Genomic DNA, 23,538 nt, shown 5'->3' with positions numbered 1-23,538 from the left:
GTTCTTGACGGCTTCCTCCCGGGCCTTCATCCCCTCCTCCTTCGGTTGGCGGCAGCGTACCTCTTCGGCGTGCTTGTCACGCAGGCTCTACAACTCGCCCCCTAGCACTTGGCAACGGTCACGGGCGGCCTTGGCGTATTTCAGCGCCGCCTCATGATCGGCTGTAGCACTGGTGGCTCCTCGCTTCTCCTCCTCAGAAGCCGCAGCAGCCTGGCTCAGCGCTGCGCGAACTGCTAGGTCGGAGTGAAGCCAGCCAGAGGCCAGCTCTAGACGCCCGGCCACCAGGCGCAGGTCCGCACTTAGGAGATCCGCCTGCAGCCGGGTCATCTCCGAAAGGGCACGCTCCAAGACAGCAGCAGGAGTAGAGGAACCAGGGAGTGGAGGTTCTGCGGAGGGAGGAAGCAGCACCATCACCAGGGCTCGGGAGACCGCGGGTTCCGGAGCAGCTGGGATCTCGTCAGTCGCGCCAAGCACCGGCGCCTCTGGAGCCAGCAGGGCCATGGGGGCTGACTCCACGCGGCGATGTTCTTCTTGGCCCCGCGAGGACGACCGGGTTGGGGAGATGCGGGTGTTGCTGACTCCTTTCTCTGCGGAGGGAGGCACGGCCGCCGTACCCTCCTTCCTCTTCTTCGTCGAAGATGCCGGCCTAATCAACCAAGGGCGAGCGTCAAGAAATAACAAGTACCGGCAGGGATAAAGCGAAGCTCGAAACACCTACCGGTCCACCGCGAAGTACTCCACCTTTCGCTTGTGGAGCTTGAGGCCTGACAGCATCGGAACCTAAGGGGCGGGCGTTCGGGCTCCGGTGGCGCCAAGCGGTGCGGAGGCGGAACCGGATCCAGCCCCAGGAGGTGCCGGGGCGGAGGCGGCACCATGGACCACTAGCGACGACCTACCCTTCATTGGAATGAGGGGTTGCTCCCTCTCCCCTTGGTAGGCGTTGGCTTCGGCATCATCAGGAAGGGCACGGAGAATCTCGGCCTTGCTCAGAGGGGAGGTCTCCCTCCACCTCTTCTGCGGTCTTCTCCGAGTCCACCTCCTCCTCCCCCTCTCCGCGGGACTCGCCAGAAGACACCTCCACCGGTTTCTGCGCCGTAGGAGCTCCCAAAAACACCGGCAGCACCAGCCCGCACGCATCAAAAGTCGGCCTGGAGGCGACGAATTCCTATCGGTCCCTGCATTAGAACAGGGGAATGAAGGCGCTAGGCGGATACTCCTAGTTGTCTCCGACTATGAGACGTAGGACGACGTCCAGTTCGTCGTCAGGCAGGTCCCCTGGCCTCAGGCGGGCCTTGTTTTCCCCTCCTTCAAGCTCCCAGAAGGGGCGCGTGCGCGCCTGGAGTGGGGCAACCCGTAGCGTCAAGAACTCCCTCAGGAGCATCGCTCCCGTTATTTTGGCCGCCCTCACATTGCCCGGCTTCAGGTCAGACATCACCTGTCCCAGCACTGACGATGCCCGTGCCCTGCCGGGGCACCTCCGTTGGCAACATCAGGCGCGGATGGGCGAGCTTGGCATCCATCATGACCCATTTGGATCGAATATTGTCGGCCCTCTTCCCGGTGCTTGAGATCGAGTTGGCCTTGCCGGACGCAATGAAGTTGGCGCATCCAGAGATGTGACTCTCACTGATGCGGAGGAAGAAGAAATGGCGCAGGAGCGCCAGGATGGCATCACGCCCAGGTATGCCTCACAGTAGTAGGCGAAGATGGACAGGAGGAGGACACAGTTGGGATGGAGGTGCAACGCCTGCATCCCATAGTGGTCGAGGACTTCATAAAAGAAATCAGAGAAGGGAGGAACCAACCCAACAGCGACGCTGCTCGAGAAGAAGGGGAAGAAGGTGCTCCCCTCAGGCTCCGGCTCGTCGGACACAAGCCGGAGCTCCATCTTCCCCCACTCGTTGCTCTCCCCCGCTGTCAGTAGGCGCACAGAGGCGAGGATCTTCTCTGTGACGGTGGGCGCCTCGAGAGAGGGCTCGTACCAAGTCGGTGCCGAGGAAGTCTTGACCTTGCGCGGCGCCATGAGTGGCAGATGCAGAGCAAGGCGGGGGCAGATCTGGAGGTAGCGGCGGCGAAGAGCAAGAAAGGGGATCTGGAGCGAGGCAAGGGAGAAGCAACAAAGGAAAGTGTTGCCTACGCCGGCCTTTTTGTCAGGTCAAGCAGTTGCCGAGGCAGCATGGGGAAGCGGAGACGCCCATGTCCAATCAACCGCCACGCGTCAACCGAGGCCGCAGGCTTTGGGGGCCCGCGGCGCTCTGTACTTGGCCCTTGGGCCCGGGGGCTACTGTCGGTGTTCTGGGAATGGGGGTCCCCAGACTTGCCTGCCTGCGGCCCGCGGCGTGGCTAAGCCAGCAGGTTGTATGGCCCATCTTCACCAATGATGCATCCAAGACCCTCGCGAGGGTCCAAGCCTCGCGAGGCGGACGACGCAAGACCTCCTCTGGAGTAGCCTAGCCAGGCAACCTCACGAGGAGTGGAGATATCAAGGCGGGGCAAACCTCACGAGGCCCTCGTGACGTGAGCCATGACGCACGACACTAGGTGGGCGTCAGGCGAGCACCAGCGCGCGCAGTGTCCTTGTTTCCTCTTTGGTGCTAAGGAGACCGGCGCGGGTGAAGAGTACCGAGGCATCAGGCAAAGGTTGCTATATTGGTGCAACGAGACCAAGAACAGGAGAACGGCAAGACGAAGGTCATCGTGGAGCCCAAGACGGCGTCACCACCAGAGCCTTTGGCAGGCGAAGATGACTTTTGTCAGGATAGCTTGTACTAGCTGTCCCCCTTCAAATTGGCCCGCCATTGTTGGCTCCCTTTTCGCTCGATATTTGGGAAGAGGACCAGGGCCAATATAAATAGGACTAGCCACAACCTTAGTAAGGGATGGATCATTCAGACCATCCACACACACACAAGCTCACCGAGCTCAAGAACACCTCAACCTCAGGAGGCTGTTCTTCCCTTGTACTGTTCATCATCAGCCCTAGAGGCAATCCACCACTACCACACTGGAGTAGGGTATTACACCACAACGGTGGCCCGAACCAGTATAAACCTCGTGTCTTTCTGTGTTGCGAGTTCGTCGAGTTCGTCCGCGAGATCTTAGCGAGCTAGGGCGTAGATTTGTACGAAGGAAAGACTTCACGCGCACCCTAGTGTTCAAACCATAAGGGTTTGCCGGAACCCCACATCCGACAAACTCCGCATTCCAAGCGCGTGGCTCGTCTTTCTTCTATTCCACATTGTAAAGGTGGTACGCTCCATTGTGGAGCACCTTGGTGATGATGAAGGGACATTCCCAAGCGGGAGCAAGCTTGTGAGGCTGTTGCTGATCCACTCGGAGCACAAGGTCTCCTTCCTGAAATCCTCGACCTCTCATGTTTCTGGCATGGAATCGACGGAGGTCTTGCTGATAAATGGTCGACCGGATCAAGGCCATCTCTCTCTCTTCTTCCAAAAGGTCAACAACATCTTGCCGAGCCTGCTCTGCTTCAGTTTCTGAGAAAAGTTCCACTCGGGGTGCATTGTGAAGCAAATCGCTTGGCAGCACGGCTTCGGCCCCATAGACCATGAAGAAGGGAGTCCGACCAGTCGACCGATTTGGCGTTGTTCTCAACCCCCAAAGGACTGATGGTAATTCGTCTACCCAAGCACCTACTAAATGCTTGAGGTCACGCATCAACCAGGGTTTCAGCCCTTGGAGGATCAGACCATTTGCTCTTTCGGCTTGTCCATTTGACTGCGTGTGGGCGACTGAAACATAGTCGACCCGAGTGCCTTGGGAAGCATAGAAAGCCTTGAACTCATTTGAATCAAAGTTTGAACCATTATCCGTGATGGTACTGTGCGGAACTCCATATCTGAATGTTAATTCTCTGATGAAGCTAACAGCGGTGCTTGAATCGAGGTTTTTGATGGGTTTGGCTTCAATCCATTTAGATAACTTGTCTACTGCTACAAGCAGATGGGTGAAGCCACTCCTGCCGGCCTCAGAGGTCCAACCATATCCAATCCCCAAACATCAAATGGCCAGATGAGTGGAATGGTCTTCAAAGCTGATGCAGGCTTGTGGGACATGTTGGAGTAGAACTAACAGCCCTCACATTTGTCGACTATTTCTTTTGCCATTTCATTTGCTCGCGGCCGGTAAAAACCCGATCGGTATGCTTTGGCCATGATTATCCAAGAGGACACATGGTGACCACAGGTCCCCGAGTGGATATCATTGAGAATCATTCAACCTTCTTCTGGTGTGATGCGTCGCTGAGCAACTCCAGTAGCACTCTCTCTGTAAAGTTGTCCACTTATCACGGTAAAGGCTTTGGATTGTCGGACAATCTGACGGGCCTCATCTTCATCTTCCGGAAGCTCCTTCCTGAGCAGATATGCAATATATGGCACTGTCCAGTCGGGAGTGACGACCAAAACCTCCATGATCAGGTCGACCAAGGTTGGGATTTCGACTTCAGTCGGATCAGTAGAACTTTTGGGTTGTGGAGGCTCTTATGTGAAGGGATCCTCCTGAACTGACGGGGTGTGTAGATGCTCCAAAAATGCATTGCTGGGAATAGGCTCGCGCTTGGAACCTATCTTCGCCAGGTCATCAGCTGCTTGATTCTTGATTCGGGGTATGTGGTGGAGCTCTAACCCTTCGAACTTCTTTTCCAACTTCCTCACTGCATTGCAATAGCCGGTCATTGCCAGACTCCTGATGTCCCACTCCTTCATCACTTGATTCACCACTAAATCCGAGTCACCGTAAACCATTAGGCGACGGACACCGAGTGTAACGGCCATACGCAACCCATACAGAAGTGCCTCATATTCGGCTTCGTTGTCGGAGGAATCAAGGTGAATCTGGAGAACATAACTGAGTTTGTCGCCTCGCGGAGATACCAGGACTACTCTAGCACCAGAACCATTCAACATCTTGGACCCATCAAAGAACATAGTCCAATGCTCCGAGTGAATCTGACTCGGTTGTTGCTGTTAAATCCACTCGGCGAGGAGATCTGCAATTGCCTAGGACTTGATTGCTTTCTTTGCCTCGAACTTGATATCCAACGGAAGGAGTTCAATCTCCATTTTGCCACTCGACCAGTTGCATCTCTGTTGTTCAGAATTTCTGATAATGGAGTGTCACTGACAACTGAAATCGAGTGGTCAGAGAAATAGTGTGCAACTTTCTTCGTGGTCAAATAAATTCCATAAACAAGCTTCTAATAATGCGGATATCACTGCTTGGACGGAGTCAAGACTTCAAAAATATAGTACACTGGGCGTTGAACTCTGTAGGATTTGCCTTCTTCTTCCCGCTCGACCGTGAGCACAGTGCTGACAACTTGTCCCGTGGCTGCAATATACAGCAGTAGAGGCTCTTTGCTGACTGGGGCAGCAAGCACCGGCTGGGTGGAAAGCAAGGCTTTCAGCTCTACAAATGTTGCTTCAGCTTCCAGAGTCCACTTGAACTTATCGGACTTTTTCATCAGACAGTAAAGAGGCAATGCCTTTTCACCAAGACGAGAAATGAATTGACTCAAAGCGGCCAAACAACTAGTAAGCTTCTGAACATCGTGCACACGCACAGGGTGTTTCATTCGGAGGATTGCACCAACTTTATCTGGGTTTGCATCGATCCCTCATTCGGAAACGAGAAAACCGAGTAACTTTCCTCCTGGGACTCCGAATGTGCACTTTGACGGATTAAGCTTGATATCATATCTTCTCAGATTGGCAAATGTTTCAGCGAGGTCAGTCAGTAGGTCGGAACCTTTACGTGACTTGACCACAATGTCATCCATGTATGCTTCCACATTCCGACTGATTTGAGTGAGCAGGCACTTTTGAATCATGTGCATGAATGTGGCACCAGCATTCTTGAGACCAAAGGACATGGTAACATAGCAAAAGCACCTGAAAGGAGTGATGAAAGCTTTTTTTATTTGGTCGAGTCCATACAGTCGGATCTGATGGTACCCGGAATAGGCGTCCAAGAAGGACAAACGCTCACATTCCGCAATCGAGTCGACAATTTGATCGATGCGGGGTAGAGGGAAATGATCTTTCGGGCAGGCCCGCTTGATATGCTTGAAGACGATACACATGCGAAGTGAATCATCTTTCTTGGGGACCATGACAACATTAGCGAGCCACTCGGAGTGGTATATCTCGCGGATGAACTCAGCCACCAGAAGCCGAGCCACCTCTTCACCAATTGCCTTCCTCTTCTCCACGGCGGACCAACGGAGATGCTCTTTGACAGGTTTTACTTTCGGGTCGACTCGCAAATGGTGCTCAACCAGTCCTTTGGGTACACCTGGCATGTCAGAAGGCTTCCATGCAAAGATGTCCCAGTTCTCACGGAGGAACTGGATGAGTGCTTCTTCCTATTTGCTGTCGAGTGTTGTTGAGATATGAGTAGGAGCAGCATTAGGATCTGTGGGGTGAATGTGAACTTGCTTTGTTTCACCAGACGACTGAAATGCAGATTCTGAAGCAGGCTTCTTGGCACGTAACAAATCACTCGGATCTATGTTCTTCTAGTACTCCTGCATTTCCACTGCTGCCATCTGTTCATCAGCAATATTTGAGCCCTTCTAGAAACACTCTTCTGCTCTCTGCCGATTACCAGTGATCGTGATCACACCCTTGGGACCAGGCATCTTTAGCTTGAGGTATACGTAACATGGTCGAGCCATGAAGCGGGCATATGCAGGTCTGCCCAAAACAGCATGATAAGCACTGTGAAAATCCACAACTTCAAATGTCAACTTTTCTTTGCGGTAATTCTTCGAATCACCGAAAACCACATCAAGAGTGATCTGGCCGAGTGAATCAGCTTTCTTCCCAGGGATGACACCGTGGAAGCGCATATTGCTTTCACTGATCTTGGACATAGGGATGCCCATCTCTCGAAGAGTCTCAGCATACAAAATGTTCAGGCCACTGCCACCATCCGTCAGAACTTTGGTCAACCGAGTGCCCCCAACGACTGGGTCGACCACCAACTCTTGCCGCCCTGGGGTAGCAACGCGTGCCGGATGGTCAGATTGGTCGAATGTAATGGGAGTCTTAGACCACTTCAAATATGTTGTCCTTGCCGGGGAAACCATGTTTACTTCTCTGTTGATGACTTTCAGTCGACTTTTGCTCTCAACGTCAGCAAAAATCACCAAAGTGGCATTGATATTGGGGAAACCATCATCCTCCTCTTTGTCTTCATACTTATCAGATTCCTTCTCTTTCTCACTGGGCTAGCCCTCTCAGAATTGCTGGATAAGGAGTCGACACTGTCGAGTGGTATGCTTGGGATAAATCAGGTTCCCCTCTTCATCCTTCTTGGTGTGTATATGCCACGGCAAATCTAGCACATCATTTCCTGCTTGATCTTTCACTTTCTTGGGGATCCATGGCCCCTTAGGCTTTCCCTTGAACTTTCCTTGGGTTACAACTGCGGCTTCACCAGGACCTGTAGGCTCATCTTTGCACTTCTGTTTCCGACTGGAATTCCCTCCTCCAGTGTCTTGGGCGACTGGTTTGTTCTTGCCACTGCCGATTTGGTCTTCTTCTTCACCGTTAGCGTACCGAGTGGCTATTTCCATCATCCGGGCCAGGGTCATATCTCCTGTCTGACTGAATTTCAGGTTAAGCTCTCTATACCGAACGCCCTCCTTGAAGGCGCAAACTGCGTGGTGGTGCGACACATTTTCCACTGTATGATGCAAAGTGGTCCATTTTGTGGATATAATCCCTCAAATTTTCATTTGGTTTCTGAACACAATGCTGCAATTCTGTCAGCCCTGTGGGCCGCTTGTAGGTGCCCTCAAACGTCCTAACAAACACTCGAGCCAACTCTTCCCAACTAAATATACTGCCATGAGCCAACTGATTCAACCAAGCCTTGGCTGACCCTTCCAACATCAGAGGAAGATGTTTCATGGCTACATCATCATTACCACCACCAATCTGTACAGCCACTCGGTAGTCCTCCAGCCAAGTGTCAAGTTTGGATTCACCAATAAACTTACTTACCCCAGTTGCCAACCTGAAGTTGGGAGGGATTTCCGCGGCCCTGATGGCTCTACTGAAACATTCAGGTCTAGATACATGCACTCGGTTGCTTGTTGGACGATCTCTGTCCTGTCCTTCTCTGTGAGCTCTGTTCTAGTCGACCAGACCATGTACCAAAATTGACCTCGCATCAAATCTGGGTTCTTTGGGGTCGACTGGAAGTCTTCGCTCATCACCATATGGACGCATGTCATCGTGTTGCCGAGGTGCATACGATCCGCCCCTCGGAGGGGGCGTGGGCACTCGATGGTGGTCTTCACGGCCGAACCGATGATCATATTGCTCATGGTTCCGACCCAGGTACTGCTCTTGACGGTGCCCACGTCCCTCACGCCGCAGAGGCGATCTTGGGTTGTGAGCCGACTGGACTGTATCCGCCACTACAGACCTGCTGTGGATCCTGTTGGGAGACTGAGATACGGCTGTGTTCTGCACTCCTGCTGCCCGTAGGAACGCTTGGATCTGCATCAAACCCCTTCCAGCCTCTGATTGGGACGGCTGAATTGACTCTGCTATACGGGCAGCAGCTGTAAGATTCTAAATCGGAGTGCGGTATACCTGAGGTTCAGGCGGGAACAATTGTCGCTGTCGTCAACTGGACTCGGGGATCTGTCGTCGAGCATGTTCGTCGAGTGAATACTGAAGGTTCTCCAGCCGTGCGCGCTCAGCCAAAGTGGCCACGCGTGCAGCCTCCAAGGTCCGAGCCTCAGAGGTCTCCCCGATGATGGGAGTGTGGAGTGCCTCCATGTTGCGATAGTGCAGTTCATCCCTCTGTTGCGAAGTGAGGGCTTCGGGATGGTACTCCTCGTGAACATGCGATGGATCACCGCCGCCATCGACGCCGTCGCCGCGACGGAAACCAGGCAGGCTGCGCGGCATGTCGACCATCAGGACTTTCACCGCCGGGTCCCTGCTGTCGCACTCGGACAGGGTCTCGATAGAGCCAGTCGACAGGTTGAAAAGCCCGTACAGAGATTCATCGAGCTCGATTGCCGCGACTTGAGGGGTGGCCGACTAACAGGCCACCGCATGCTTTACCCACCGCTAAAGCCGCGATCGACCAGATCACTTGCGGTGACAAGCAGCGGGGAGCGAAGACGCTGTGGGAGCCGACCAATACTGTGTCGATGGCTGCCGCACAAGGATGCCGCGGACGCATGCCCAAAAGTGCATCGCCCCACGTACGGGGAGCGTCTCGACGTCGAGGGGGGCCTCTTGGAGCCAGGCGGAGTCGTCAGTGATGAAAATGAGCGTGCTGAGACGGATCTCACGGCCCTCAGCTAAACCACCGCCAGAAATCATGATGATGGGGATCGGAAAAAATTGCAACCTCACTGGAAGTCGCTAAGACACCTGCCCCATGGAGGGCGCCAATTGTCGTGGTTCTAAGTCTGACAGTAGAATAGGGGGTACGTAAGAGGAGGCAAGATCCTAACTACAATGAGGTTGTGCACGCAAGATTTACGAGTTCAGGCCCTTCTTGGAGGAAGTAAAAGCCCTACGTCTCGGTGCCCAGAAGCGGTCGACTGGATTATGCGTGAAGTTACAGGGGGTGCGAACCCCCGTGCAAGTGGAGGGGGTGGCTTATATAGAGTGCGCCAGGACCCCAGCCAACCCACGTTACAAGGAGTTCAATGTACATTAAGGTGAGACGTTACTGGTAACGCCAACAATAAAGGCATATAAATGACTATTAAGACAACGTCTGACCGTTGCCATCCTGAGTTACTTTAGACCTTCTATACTCCGAGTGGTTCCTGGTGTGGTCGAATGACTATGTCCTGGTCGAATGGAGTTGGGTTATTCGAGTGGAATTGTTGGTCGAGTGGGTTGCACTCTGAGGTGTTTTCAGTCGGTAATCGCTACTGTACTTTGAATGTCTTTAACTCTATTGCAATGTCCTTGGGGAGGGTGTTTAGGTCAGGCCTATTACCCTACCCTAGGTACATGTCATCGTCAGGAACCACATCACACTCCAAGGTGTCTTCGTATGTGCCAATCTTGAAGGAGACTTGAATGGTGTGCTCCACTTGAATGGTGTCGGAGTCGCTAAGCCATTGGACCTTGTAGGGACGAGGATGCTTCATCTTGACCAATGGTAGCTTGGAGCATAGTTCTTCACTTGCCAAGTTGTGGCAACTTCCTCCGTCGATGATGACCTTCATGGAACGTCCATTGATGTCCGCCTTGGTGTGGAAGATGTGGCAGCATTGATCTTCGTCTTGTTGGTGTTGAAGTGTCAAGACCTTGGAGACAACAAGAGCGGGGCTCGAGTCATTGTCGCAAAAGACTTGGTCATCTTAATCTTCATTCACTTGCCATTGCATAACCACGTGCTCAAGGGCTTCCATTTCTTCTTAACTCATGGAGTCGTAGGTGTCGTCGTCGTTGGCGATCATGGTGTGCTAGTTGGTGCACTCGAATGTCTTGTGGCCTCGGCCTCCACATGTGAAGCATTTGATGGAACTTGTCTTGACGGTCTCATTCGGTGGAGTTGTAGATGATGAAGCTCTCGGCTTGAAGTTGCTTGTAGTATGAGGGCGACTTGAAGATGTCGAAGTTTTCTTGTAACTTGACTTGTCGTCGTTCCTTATAGAAGGTTTGGTTGAGGTAGAAGGCGGTGTAGTCGTTGAAGCATGGTTGTATGAACCATATGGCTGGGAAGAGTACTTGGCATACTTGTGATCATCTTTCACTTGTCACTCCGCCTTGGTAGCTTGGTGCACTAGCTCGAGGAGGTTCGTGTACGGTTGGAAATCCGCAATTTTCTTGATAGGATGGTTGAGTACATTCAAGAAACATGACATGGTTTGCTCCTCATCTTCTGTGAGATTGACTCAAATCATGGTTATTTCCATTTCCTTGTAATACTCGTCAACGAACTTGGTGCCTTGCTTGAGGAGTTGCAATTTCTTGAAGAGGTTGCGACTATAGTACGTGGGTACAAAGCACACTTGCATGACATCCTTCATTTGATTCCATGTTGTGATGGGTGGGTCACCTTTTGCTTCTCGTCTCTCAGTGACTTGTTCCCACAAAATGAGGACATAGACTTGGAACTCAAGAGATGCCATGGCGATCTTCTTCTCTTCTTCATAGTTGGGCAACCGAAAGATCTTGTCAACTTTCAATGCCCATGAAAGGTAGTCTTCGGGATTGTTGCTTCCGAAGAACTTAGGCATGGTGAACTTGAGCTTACCGTAGCATTGCTTGTCATTTCATAGTTTTTGAGGGGTTTGACGCTCTTGCTGTGGTGGAGGATCTTGAGCCGCTTGTTCCTCGTGCTCTTCATGATTAGCTTGATGTTGAGGACGTGGAATTCTTGCACAGCTCCTCATTTCTTGGCGTTCCTCAAGGCGTGTGGCTTCTTCTTGTCACTCTTGGCGGAGGGCCTCTTCTTGTAGACGTACTTGGCGGTTGCACTCATTGACGGCTTTAGTTTATTCACGTAGAGCACATTGGGCTTCAAGTGATTGTTCGTTACGACGGTGTTGCTCTTGTCGAAGGGCATCCCCATCTTGATGTTCTTGTTGATCTTGGCGTATTGGAGCTTGCTCTTGGACCGGAGGATCATTAGCTTGGCGACATAGTCATTCACGTTCTTGGAGGCGGCCTTGTAAACCATTGCCATGAAATGGGTTTTGTGGAGCTTGATGATCTTCATTGTCTTGGCGACGATGCGAACGAGCCTTAGGGGGACTTGCCTACAAAGAAGATTGCGAAGAATGACGACTTGAGTGGCTCCATCTTGAATAGGACAAAGATGTAGAAGAACAGTTGACCAACAAGGCACGAATTTCCACCATCCTTGCATTGTTATCCTCCTTTTGTGTGGCGAGCTTGTTGTCGAAGTAGTCTCTTGTACGTTGCTCGGATTGCCGCAAGTCAGTAGCAAGTAGGTCGATGTAGTCGCCCAATGCTTCATTCTCTTGATGCAAAGCTCTTTGTGCGCCGAAGAGGTGGTTCTTGGTAACATAGATGTTTGGGTCCTCATCTTGCTCAATGAAGAGTGGATTAGAAGAAGTAGTTGGCCTATCCATCATCGCAAGAAATTTTTGAGTGGAAGAAAGGAAAGAACTATACCAAATGTACCTTATCCGATGTTGAGAATGGATCAACGATCAGCCAATAATGTAACAAGGAAATAATACAATTGGTACCGGATCTTTTCGATTCTCGCACCTACACAATCAAGGATTTTGGAGTAGCTTGGTTAGGATGGTGGAACAAAATTTATGCAATTGTTAGTGAGATTCAAATAATGTTGAAAAATATTTGCAAATTTGCAAATGCAACAAGTAGACCGATATCAATATATGGCACACAAACACACACACGGAAAGATAAATGGGGTCGTGCAACCAAGGAATGAGGTCAAAATATGGAATCCAAGGAAAATGCTCTAGTTGCACAACACAAGAGAGACGCTAGCACAATTGCTCAATAGGCGGATATGGAACTTGTGCAAAACCTACAAAGAAAAAATGCAACGACTTCTATCCCAAGTATGCTATATATGTATGATGTTCTGGTCATATGGTCCAAGATGATCGAGTATGCCAATCTTTATGCAATGTGGTATGATGCTATGGCACTCGCTTAAAAGCTCTTTGCTTATTGTTCTTTTGCTTAAAAGCTTTTTGGCTCTTTCTCTTTGATCTCTTTCTTTGGTCACTTATGCAAAACTTCACGAACCAAGATAGCAATTGTGTATGAGGGAACAAGGATGTTGCACTAGTGACAAGATGATACCAAGATATGGGTACCAAGGTGATATGATATATGCAATGGGACGATGATCACTATTGTGCACAAGTAACATTGCCGGCCATACTCAATGGCTAGTCTCGAAAGGCAAGTGACGCAAAAGGTAGGCTAGGAGGTTATCAATGCAATGACAAGGGAGAATGTACGAGAGTGTCGTCGAAGTTACCACCCTTACATATGGTTGATGGTGTCAAAATGGTGGAGTGATTGTTGTCGATGACGAGTCCATGGCGAAGATGAGTGGCGGTGATGTCGTTGTCGAACTGTCCCTAAGAGCCAAAACACGTTAGGAAATGGAAACCGTAACTCAAATTCTCAAAGCAAATGCATCAAAATTGTTGGAGGTTGTAGCGGGTAATCGATGGTGGTTGCGGAAGGCAGTGGTGGTAAGCGAAAGTATTGGTGGAAATCCGGCGAAAATTGGCGAAAGTTAGGCGGAAGAAGGAGTTGTGGATGAGATGATGCTGCGGGAGGCGGTATGTCTGGGGACACGGGCCAGATGTCCGGGGCTCCAAATCCGTGATGAACTCGATGGATCTCGTGGGAAAGAAAAACATTTGAGGCAAAATTCAAGGGATTTCGTGGATGGAATTGGTGGGAAAGTTAGGGAAAGCTAGATCTATGAGTGACACATCAAATTCACGGATCAAATTCAACAAAACATCACACCAACAAATCACAAAAAAAAATTGGAAGGGCTATTTTTGTGGGGATTTTCAAAATCTATTATATATAAAAAGTGCTTTACGGATTTACGGACTAGCCAGATAAAAGATAAATAGGCTAGAAATTACCACAAAAAATAGAAACATCCGACCATTCAATCAAATAGACAATTTTTTTAATAACCATTAGATTATATTTAACTTGAAAATTTTACCCACCATTGCCATTACAATGGAATAACACGTCGTTCCCATGCCTCTTACCTTTTTTCCTTTAAAAAAGGTAAAATATCCTACCGTCAAATATGATAGACCATCCATTACTTCCCACGAACTCTCCTACCCCGTACTTACAACCACGCCATCACCAAAAAACCTATCTAAACCCTAGATTGGACGCACCATCATCTTCCGCGTTGCCTCAATATTCCAGCCCTACGTCCTTACTCCTCTCTGGTATGCAAAGAAAAGGAGGACAAACTGGCAGATATGGATGGAAGGCATAGGCCGACCCCTCCGACTCCGAGGTGGCTCAGCAATGGTGCAACGGCCAAAGCCAAGTAGGTAGTTGATCGATTCTACCAGACCATCCAAGCCTATCCCTGGTCATTGCATGCACAGCCTTTTGTTTTTGCTATTCAACTCTTTTTTTGTTACCATAATTGTTCTATTCATCAATTAACAACACACATAGAAGTTGATATTTGATGCCAAAATATACATAAGCATCATCAAGTTGATTCTTTTGTCACATGCAACGTATCTGAAAGGAGAATAACCATCAGACAATAAAATATTGGTTCCTAGCCATTAGTGTCCATGGACATCTCAGCCAATAGAATTTTCCACCTAAGATTTTGATTACTGTGACTTTCTTAATCAAACTTTGAAATAGCTATTTCCCGTCAACATTCACAGTTGTCCCATAAGCATCTTCTAATCCCTTTGCACCTGCACAAACAAATCTTAGTGCCAGATCAGGTAATTTTTATTATCTACATAGGAATAGTTATTTCGAGGTACCTAACAAATATCAAAATTATAATTGACCTCTTTGGCTCAAGGTCTGCATGACAGATATGAAGAAAACAAGCAATGTTCGCTTGTGACACAATAAGCACTGTTTTCTTGATCTTAAACATTGGTGGTTGTCACCTCCTTTTTATTATCTATGGCCTAATCCTTACCTTTGATTTCTTCCCAACTCTATTCATTTAGTAAATGGCTAATGCATTTCAAGTATCTTGATTGTCTGCTTATGAACTACATAATATAAGCAGATAAATTTTTATATAAAAACTGCATAATTAAAATGCATCTCACTTCGTGGTTACACCAGAACTGCTAGGAACTAACAACACTAAACCTTTTGGACTGCGGCTAAAGCATTCTGCATGCGATTCTGTCGGTCTCACTGTCAAAGTTCACACCATGCACATATACAATTGAAGGGAAGAATAAATTAGGTCCTGCAACTGATAAACCATAGTCCATAGAACACCATCAAGCAACCTTGGCTAAACTCTGAAACTCCTCTCCTACTAACGCACCTCCCTGAAAGATTTGACACAAGTCCTTCAGAGAATTTCACTATAACTGAAGTTTTGGACTAGACCGGTTCTGAAAGTTTGATATTACCCTCTGTTATTCCAAGACCTGTGTCCACTCAGCCGACCACCAGCCCGGCTTAATTATCTTCACAATCACAGCAAACTTCAAACATAAGCGAGATTTATGTTCTTTTGCTAGAGTAAGTTATTTATATTATGTAAGCAATTTTAAAGTTATGTATATAACTTTTTACATTACCTTTACATGGTGAAATTCTTCCAGTGGTGAGAAGATAGGGACCACTCTATGGGCAAAACTTTTTGCAAGTATGGTTACTGGAGGTTTTGCACAAACAAACGATCATCACTGTCACTACAAAATTTATCAGATAAAAAAAATTAAGTTCAGAGTTCTCCTCTTTGATTTTTTTTGCATATGCTGCTCATCCTAATATTTAATTATGCAAATTTTATTGATATTACTTCTTCATTTCTCATATATACTTAAATTTATTTTAGTCTTGAAGAATTAAAGAAAGAGGCTTTTGTTTATAACAGCAATAGATGTGAAAAGGAGGCTACTCAATTGAAGATGTAGATCCGTAACATGTCTGATCCGCATAATCATTCCTGAAAATGAACACATCCTTATGATAGACCTGCCCCTCTACTACTCGGATTTTCACTTTTTTGCTCCTAATATTCAATGAATGATTACAAACATGAGGACAAACACTTGGTAGAAACAACAAATAAATGAGATCAAAGAATTTGCTATCTAAAGAAGTGCTCAAACTATAATAAAGAAAGGAAAGAAGTTGCTAATAAACAAATAAAACTATTTTTTAAAGGGGGTTACGCTATTAACCTACTGACTAGCAGCATCCATGGACTATGACCGTTGGAATCTCCATTGTACAGCAGGACTAAATTGCTAGGCCAGGATAGCAAAACTCGGTAGTGCTTTACACATATTCTGCTTCACCGCATCAAACATGGAGAGCCAGAATCGATTTCACTCAACTAATTATACATTATCAATTCTGTACTTTAATGTACCATTATCCGTTGTCTATTTGGGAATTTCTTACATAAGAGTGGTCCATGCAGTACAAACCAAAGGAATTGGTCAGACAGAAACAAAGATTTATTAAAAAGAGCATGCGCCGCTACTTGCATACATATGAAGTAGATGGGTGTTGGCTTGAACATTCGCTAGGGTAGAGGACATCTCAATCCTAGTGAACTAGATGGATGATACTACCTTTTATGCATTACATATAATCATAAGTACATGAAAAAAATAGTACACTATAGACTACCTTCAAAATAATAACTGACTTACCTAGGCTAACAAGATATGACAGGACGGAGATGGTCAACTACTCCGCATAAGTATCGGAAAAATGCATCAACATTTGATGGAAATAGTTCAGTAATACCAAACATCGGAGATGGTCAACTACTCCGCATAAGTACCGGAAAGATGCATCAACATTTGATGGAAATAGTTCAGAAATACCAAACATCGACACTCTAACATCTGATATTTGAAGCTTATTATATAGTACAACAATTTTGAGAGCATCAGATCGTCGTTATATGTCACGCGTAGAATGCAATCAGACCTAATTTTACTACCCATTTATTAAAATTAATTTGTCTTTGGAAATACTATTAAAACTATAGATAATCACAAATACACTAATTACTTCTTTAATTTGTTGAGGGGTCAAAATCTAATTAACAATTTGGCTTAAGCTGTGTTGGCGTCCAGACTTACTACTATCTCATTTCAATAGCAGCCAGTATATCATTTGTCACTATTAAGAAGTATCTTAAAGTATGGTTCAGTCGTACAAAGACAGAAAAAAGAAAAAGGAAGAGGGGGAACCTGCAGGTGAAAGAATGCGACACTGAAGCCGGGTTGCGACTGTCATAAATTAAGATGATGCGTCGGCGTGCTCGCTTGGGGACTGCTACGATGCCTTCGGCCCGGCGCTCGAGGACGGAAAACAACCCCAGGATCCCGACAACCACAATCTGCAGGAGCTAAGGGGAACGAGATCCACTCCTTCAATGCCTCAATTGAAGCCGGCGGCAACTGCGCCGTCGAGTACGACGAGCTCGCATCCTCCCTCACGCAGCTGATATCAGGGCCCCGATACCCGTTGACGGCCCGGGAGATCGACGCGGCGCGCGCAGGCAAACTATGTGCAGTCCCAGCCACAAGGTGTGTGAGTGAGGACCACGAGTAGGAGAGGAGACCGAGGGGAGCTTCGAGGTGATCCTCACATATGCGGTAGATCCAGGCTGGCTCATCCTTTTCCATGGCTGAGAGTGGGAGCTTCGGAGAAGACAAGACTTTCTTTTTTGGGGCAGGGAGAAGACAAGAAGACTCGAGAAAGGAGAAAATGAAGGCTCATGTTGGTGGTACCTGTAGCCACACTACGTTTTTTGGACGTGTACACATTGTACGTGTTGATAGTCTGGATAGTTACATGGAACTTTGCTTAGGCCTCATTCGATTTGAAGGATTTTCGTAGGAAAAATATGGGAACAAGGATTCCAAAGGAAATTTTCCTATATATACATTCGGTTTGTAAGAAATGCGTACAGGGATTTCGTAGGTATACTACTCATTTTCTGTGTTTTTGTAGGAAACTACACATCCACTCAAATCTCATTTTACGCGTAGGAACAAGGCAAGTCAATTTCATAGGATAGCAAGTGCCATCCTATCAAATTCCTATACTACTTCTAATTCTTACGTTTTGATTTTCTTCAAACCGAATGAGCCCTTAAGTGAAAAGATGAGCCAACGCTGGTACTACTTCTGGTGTAGTACGTGTTTAAGTTAACTCATTCAAATGTCTATCAAATAAAGAGCCACCATGAACGGAAATCCCTTTTGGAGCTCGGCCTCCAGTGAGGCCTCCAAATTCAAATTTGAAATTTCATCAAAATTCATATTTTTACATTTCAAAAAATTCTGAAAAAATGTAGATATACAAGGAGGCATAACACACATGTGTGTAAATTTTCAGTTCAAAATACATTGAAATGAGGGTTGTGCAAAAAAGACGAATCTGGGGCTATTTCACACATGATACTATTCATTCTCCCAAGCCATGAATTTGTCTTTTTTGTATAGGTCGCAACTCAAGGTATTTCATCATGAATTTTTACACACATGTGTGTTACATCCTTACATGCACTCATATTTTTCAGAATTTTTTGAACAATAAAATTTTGAATTTGAATTTTCCAAAAACAAAGGCCTCCATGGAGCTCGGCCTCCAAAACGCCTCTCTCCAACATAAACCATTCTAGTATATAAATGTTGTTACAATTGAGACACTTATTTTGAAGCAGAGGGAGTATATCAAATTCAAAAAAATGGAAATATGATCATTGTCAATTAAAAAGAGAAGGTGAGACCAAGCTTCAAAATATCGGATATCGGGTTCGTATCAGTTTGGCTTCGGCATATCAGATGTCGGATATCGGGTGATATATCGGATGATATGTAGATATATCGGAGGAAATATGTCTAGTTTATTTTTCATTATTCTTGTTCAAAACATTTATTTTTAGTAAAGGAAAATCTATGATGTCAATGCTTTAACATAGCACTTTTAGATTCCTAGTTTATTAACTTATTGATTAAGAAAATATTAAGGAAAGGTTCACAAAATTCTTACTCTATGATTACAAACAATGCGATATATATGCATTTGTATGAAACATTGTGCATGACTTTGATAATATATAATAAGTTGTAAATGCATAATCTTATTTCACTGCTTTCTAATAAATAATTTTTGTCATCTACGTATCATTCTATATTGGTGGACATATCGGGATAGATATCGGCCATATCAATCAATATTTCGGTCCATATCGGGTGATATGTTGGAAAATGATATTTACGAAATGATATGTTACTTCATATAGGTAGGGTCCCAAAAGTGATATATCAGCCTATATATCGGTCGTATCGGCCTAGATTTAAAAGCTTGGGTGAGACATAATTAATGAATATCACAAGTACACACTTCTACGCTAATAGGTCGATATGTTAGTATATACATTTGGAAAATGATACATATATAAATTGCGCCCTAGGATTGTGAAAATTTAGAATGTCCTTTTTTTACAATGTTCTCCCTGAAAATGAAATTTAGCATGTCCATAGCAAGCAAGTACATGATTATATATATATATATATATATATATATATATATATATATATATATATATATATATATATATATATATATCAATGAGAAAACAAAAATATACCTAATACAAAACTATGTTTACAAAATGCTCATAGTTGTGAACGTTTTCACATTTGATTCCATTTTCCTTTAGATCAATCATCAAATAATGTGTTCTCGTGATATAACTTTATAAATTCCTAGCCCGCACATCGGGTGGGCAACTTTACTAGTTGGGATAAAAGACAACAAAATTAGGCTAGAAAACAAAGAGGGAGACTCCAAAATCGTGATCAACCTTGGTTCATGATACCAAGATGATGTAGGGTGGAACCCTAGAGGCTGATATTTCATGATTGGAGCGGATCCCGCGAAGAACACGAAGAACACACGAGGGGAAAATAAGAGGGAAACGGGAGGAAAACACTCAAATCAACGAGATTCGATTACACATGTGCTAGATCCGAGTGCACAACGAGACACACGATCCAAACACAACAAGGGTTGATACAAACAGTCGGTAGTTCTTCCCAATCCGTGAGGAGATTGGGGCTTCAATCCATGAGGGGATCTTCCCTTGATGGGGTCTTGAATCCACTTGGGGGATCTTCTCCTAGGAGGCCTCGGTCTCCAATGGAGGAGGGGTACAAGTGGATGAGTAATGCTCTAATCTCCAAAATGAGCTATCACAATGCTAACCCTAAAATGGTGGTGGAGGAGGAGTATATATAGTCTAGGGGGCGAAGGGGTACATGGGCTTCGGCCCTTTACTGTGCGCAGACAGAGGAGGGTCGGATGTCCGGGCCTTCGAGGGGGTGCCGGATGTCCGGGCTATGGGGGTCGGATGTTCGGGCCTGTGTGGTCGGGCTTCGGTTGAGTTCTGTGAAGGGTGTCAAATTTTCGGTCTAGGGCTAGATGTTTGGGGCACGCGTCGGGCCGGATGTCTGGGCCGTGTAGCTTGTCGACTGGGCAGTTGCTATGGGTTCCTTCAGGGGCCGGATGTCCAGGGTCATGGCCGAATGTCCGGGTCCTGGGAGTTGTTCTCGGTTCCTCCCGTTGGTTCTCTTCATCCATGAACTTGGGGACTTGTCTGTCTTCATATGCATCTCTGAGAGGGTACTCTTGATACATGATCATGCACAACATTCCGGACTTAGGTAGTAGCCATGTCTCGAGTGGGTCATATGGAATATCACTAAGGAGAGATGTCACCCCTGTCTCGAGAGATCTAGCACGTGCTCATGTCATCGGTCCACTTTGCACTTGGTGAGACAACGGTAGGTCCATGAGGATGACCATAGGATGCTCCACATACATGACCATGCGACATGGATTAAGTGTTAATCCAGTTTCAGGAGTTGCCTTCATTGGACGAGAAAGAGGCCAGGTTGCAGAAGGGTGACCAATTTGCCTTAAGCCTAACAACATATATCATGAGGCAAGAGGAAACGAATGTGACATGTACATATTTTCCAGACGGCTTCATCAGACACTTGGAGGTGGCAGGTTCAACTAGAAGCTACTACCAACTAGTTGAGCTGGATATGAATCTAGCTGATGACCAAGTGTACGTGAACCTAAGGGGTCGCGCGCTTATGGAAAAGAACCTATGAGATCAGATCCTTCACGGGTGGGATATGATTCAGACTGAACTTGGATATTAGACCTAGTAGATTATGGGTAGTGGAGTCCTAATGGGCCTCATGTTTTGATCCCATAACGGATGTTTATATAAGTGGAGGGGTGCTGCCAGTTTTGACGACAGATGGTCTGAGATCATTGCACTGACTACGGTTGCATGTGTTGCATCCTGCCACCTCCACTCGCCTCGACTATGCTATAAGACCTAGTAGTCCGCCACCCGGTGTTCCATCCTACACACGTGGATACGATTAGAGGTGGTACACTTGTTCGAGGCTTCCTATGACTTACTATTCAAGGGTGATCGCTGCCGAGATGGGCTGACCAGCGATGCACTTCACCAACTCTTCTTCTGCTGCTTGGACTACGGGGTCTAGTGGTAATTCCATGATCTATCTCCTAAACATGCGCCTGGGTGATCTACATGGTAGATTTTTTTGTTATGCAATAGTTGCATGCAGTATAACGAAACAGCTGTATTACAACCTCTGCTAGTGGCAGTAGAATTGATCTAATGTCATTTTGGTGGTCGGTCTATTTGGCAGATTGGTTTTGTACTAGTCCAATGAGACCCGCCACATTCGGGGATCATGGATGTGTTTGCTTTCGGTGATCCTGGACGATGTGGTGATGACACAACATACCCCTACCGGTCAGTTTTTACCATCTGGGTAGATCGTGAAACATAAATCCAACTCAGCTTGACGGTGATCAATATGATTGATCAGATCGAAAAAATCTTCATGATCAAAATACAGATGTTGCCCCTTCAGACCATGCCTGCTAATCGGCTAGTGGCCACTATTGCTACATGTCGTAGCATTTTAGACTTTGTATCAATTCACTCAAACCGGTAGAATGTGATTCTATGCATAACTTTGTTTTGCAGGTTTGATGTGAATAGTATGGTCATATGTATGTGATACATGTGTGTATTTGCATGAACTGCGTGTCATGGGTTTTGTCAGCTGGCTGGGGCCAAAGCGATGTCATTACAATGTATAACAACTTGCATGTCGACTTGAGATGATTTGTTGTAAATTCATTGCTAGTGGGAGTACTGGGAGGACATGAATCATCCACACTACTTGAATGGTGATTCGGCTATGCATCACAACTTGACAAATCAGATGGAGATCTGACTTGATGATTTGCCCTATAATTTTGACTTGACATTTTGGAGTTGGAATTGTCTTAGTGCCTTGGAGCAATCTTCATGAAGGAGCAATACTATTTCATAATTAATATGATTATTTGTGATTATCGTTGCTTCTTTTATATGCATGATAAATGGTATAATGACCCCTCGCATAATATCGAGTTAAAATTGCCTTCCCGAATGGTGCAGCATCACAAGTCACGCCTATCTAGTGTCTTCTCCTTTGGTGCCAGGTCTCATGGACAATGACGCGCCGATCCTTGACAACCTTGTCCCGCTTATTGACAAGACAATGGCCATGGTGGATGATGATGCATCCCCCATGGTTCCATCAAGATGAAGATGAAGATAGCCACAAGTTGATCTTTACTACAACACCTACACCACATGGGTGGAACTACAAAGGTAATAACATAGGTGATGGTACTTTGCTTGTCCCTCCGATGGACCTGGATTTCTTGCATGATATTGATGATCATATTGCTATGTTACTTGCTAATTTTCCTTCTACATGCCTTGGTTTCTAACTGTTTATGATGAGTGTGATGATGGGTATGTGAGGACAAGTAATTGTGATACCATGCTACATATGACTTCTTGTGCAAATTTCATATGTCATATCATGTTTGAAACCCTTCTTGCTTTGACATATGATATGCATAAGATTGTCGAACTCACATATTTGAAACATTGTCTTATATTGACTAGGCCATCCCTATTAAATTCAATTTGATTTGTGAATATGGCATAGATGACAAGCTTTTGATTTATGGTATTTTCATATTTTGTGATGATATTGCCATGATACATTTGCATCATTTGAGCAATTCCCTTCATATGATATGCCATGAACACCTATCTTTGGACATGCATTGCTTTACATGTTGTTCAATTTCTCCCTGTATTGCTTTGAGTATTTTTCTTGCTTGAAACCTCGCTTATACTAGTGTTCATGAGGAAGCCTCCATTGTTCCCTCATATATGTTGGCAGATATTGATATATTTTTTGCATCTCGTGCTCCCCATATTTGTGTGCACAATATGATTGACTTTGATATGAATTCTATACACATTAAGACTAATGCACCATACACTTGTTACACTTTGCACCCCAATCATATTGATCATAACTATTATCATTGCATGATGGATGGCGTATTCTTATACCATGCATCAAACTTATTTAAGCATTGCATATCTTGTTCTAACTCTCACATGCACATTGTCGGATTCATGGGTTCCGGCAAACCCTTGAGGTTTGAACACTGGGGTGCACATGAAGAACTCTCTCTCTTCCTCTCTCTCCAGCTCGCTCGCACAACGATCTCAAGGCCTAGCTCGACGAACCCAAGAAACACGAGACTCAGGGATTTATACTGGTTCGGGCCACCATTGTGGTGTAATACCCTACTCCAGTGTGGTGGTGGTGGATTGCCTCGAGGGCTAGGGATGAACTAGTACAATGAA

The 23,538-nt window shown here is 46.3% G+C and overlaps 1 long non-coding RNA gene across 2 annotated transcripts; it reads right to left on the bottom strand.

Annotated features, from left to right (window-relative positions):
* Nucleotides 1-14,121: 14,121 nt before the first annotated feature.
* Nucleotides 14,122-17,504, bottom strand: LOC123102958 (uncharacterized). 2 transcript variants are annotated; one of them, XR_006449538.1, is made up of 2 exons: nt 16,943-17,504; nt 14,122-15,421 (listed from the first exon to the last, which is right to left on the bottom strand). It is a non-coding gene; the product is annotated as an uncharacterized lncRNA (long non-coding RNA). The 2 variants fall into 2 exon arrangements; XR_006449537.1 differs by having other exon boundaries at nt 14,122-14,449.
* Nucleotides 17,505-23,538: the final 6,034 nt, after the last annotated feature.

The sequence above is a fragment of the Triticum aestivum genome, chromosome 5A (assembly GCF_018294505.1).
Source record: "Triticum aestivum cultivar Chinese Spring chromosome 5A, IWGSC CS RefSeq v2.1, whole genome shotgun sequence".
Classification (NCBI taxonomy): Eukaryota; Viridiplantae; Streptophyta; class Magnoliopsida; order Poales; family Poaceae; genus Triticum; species Triticum aestivum.
This window is presented reverse-complemented; position numbering and strand designations above follow the sequence as displayed.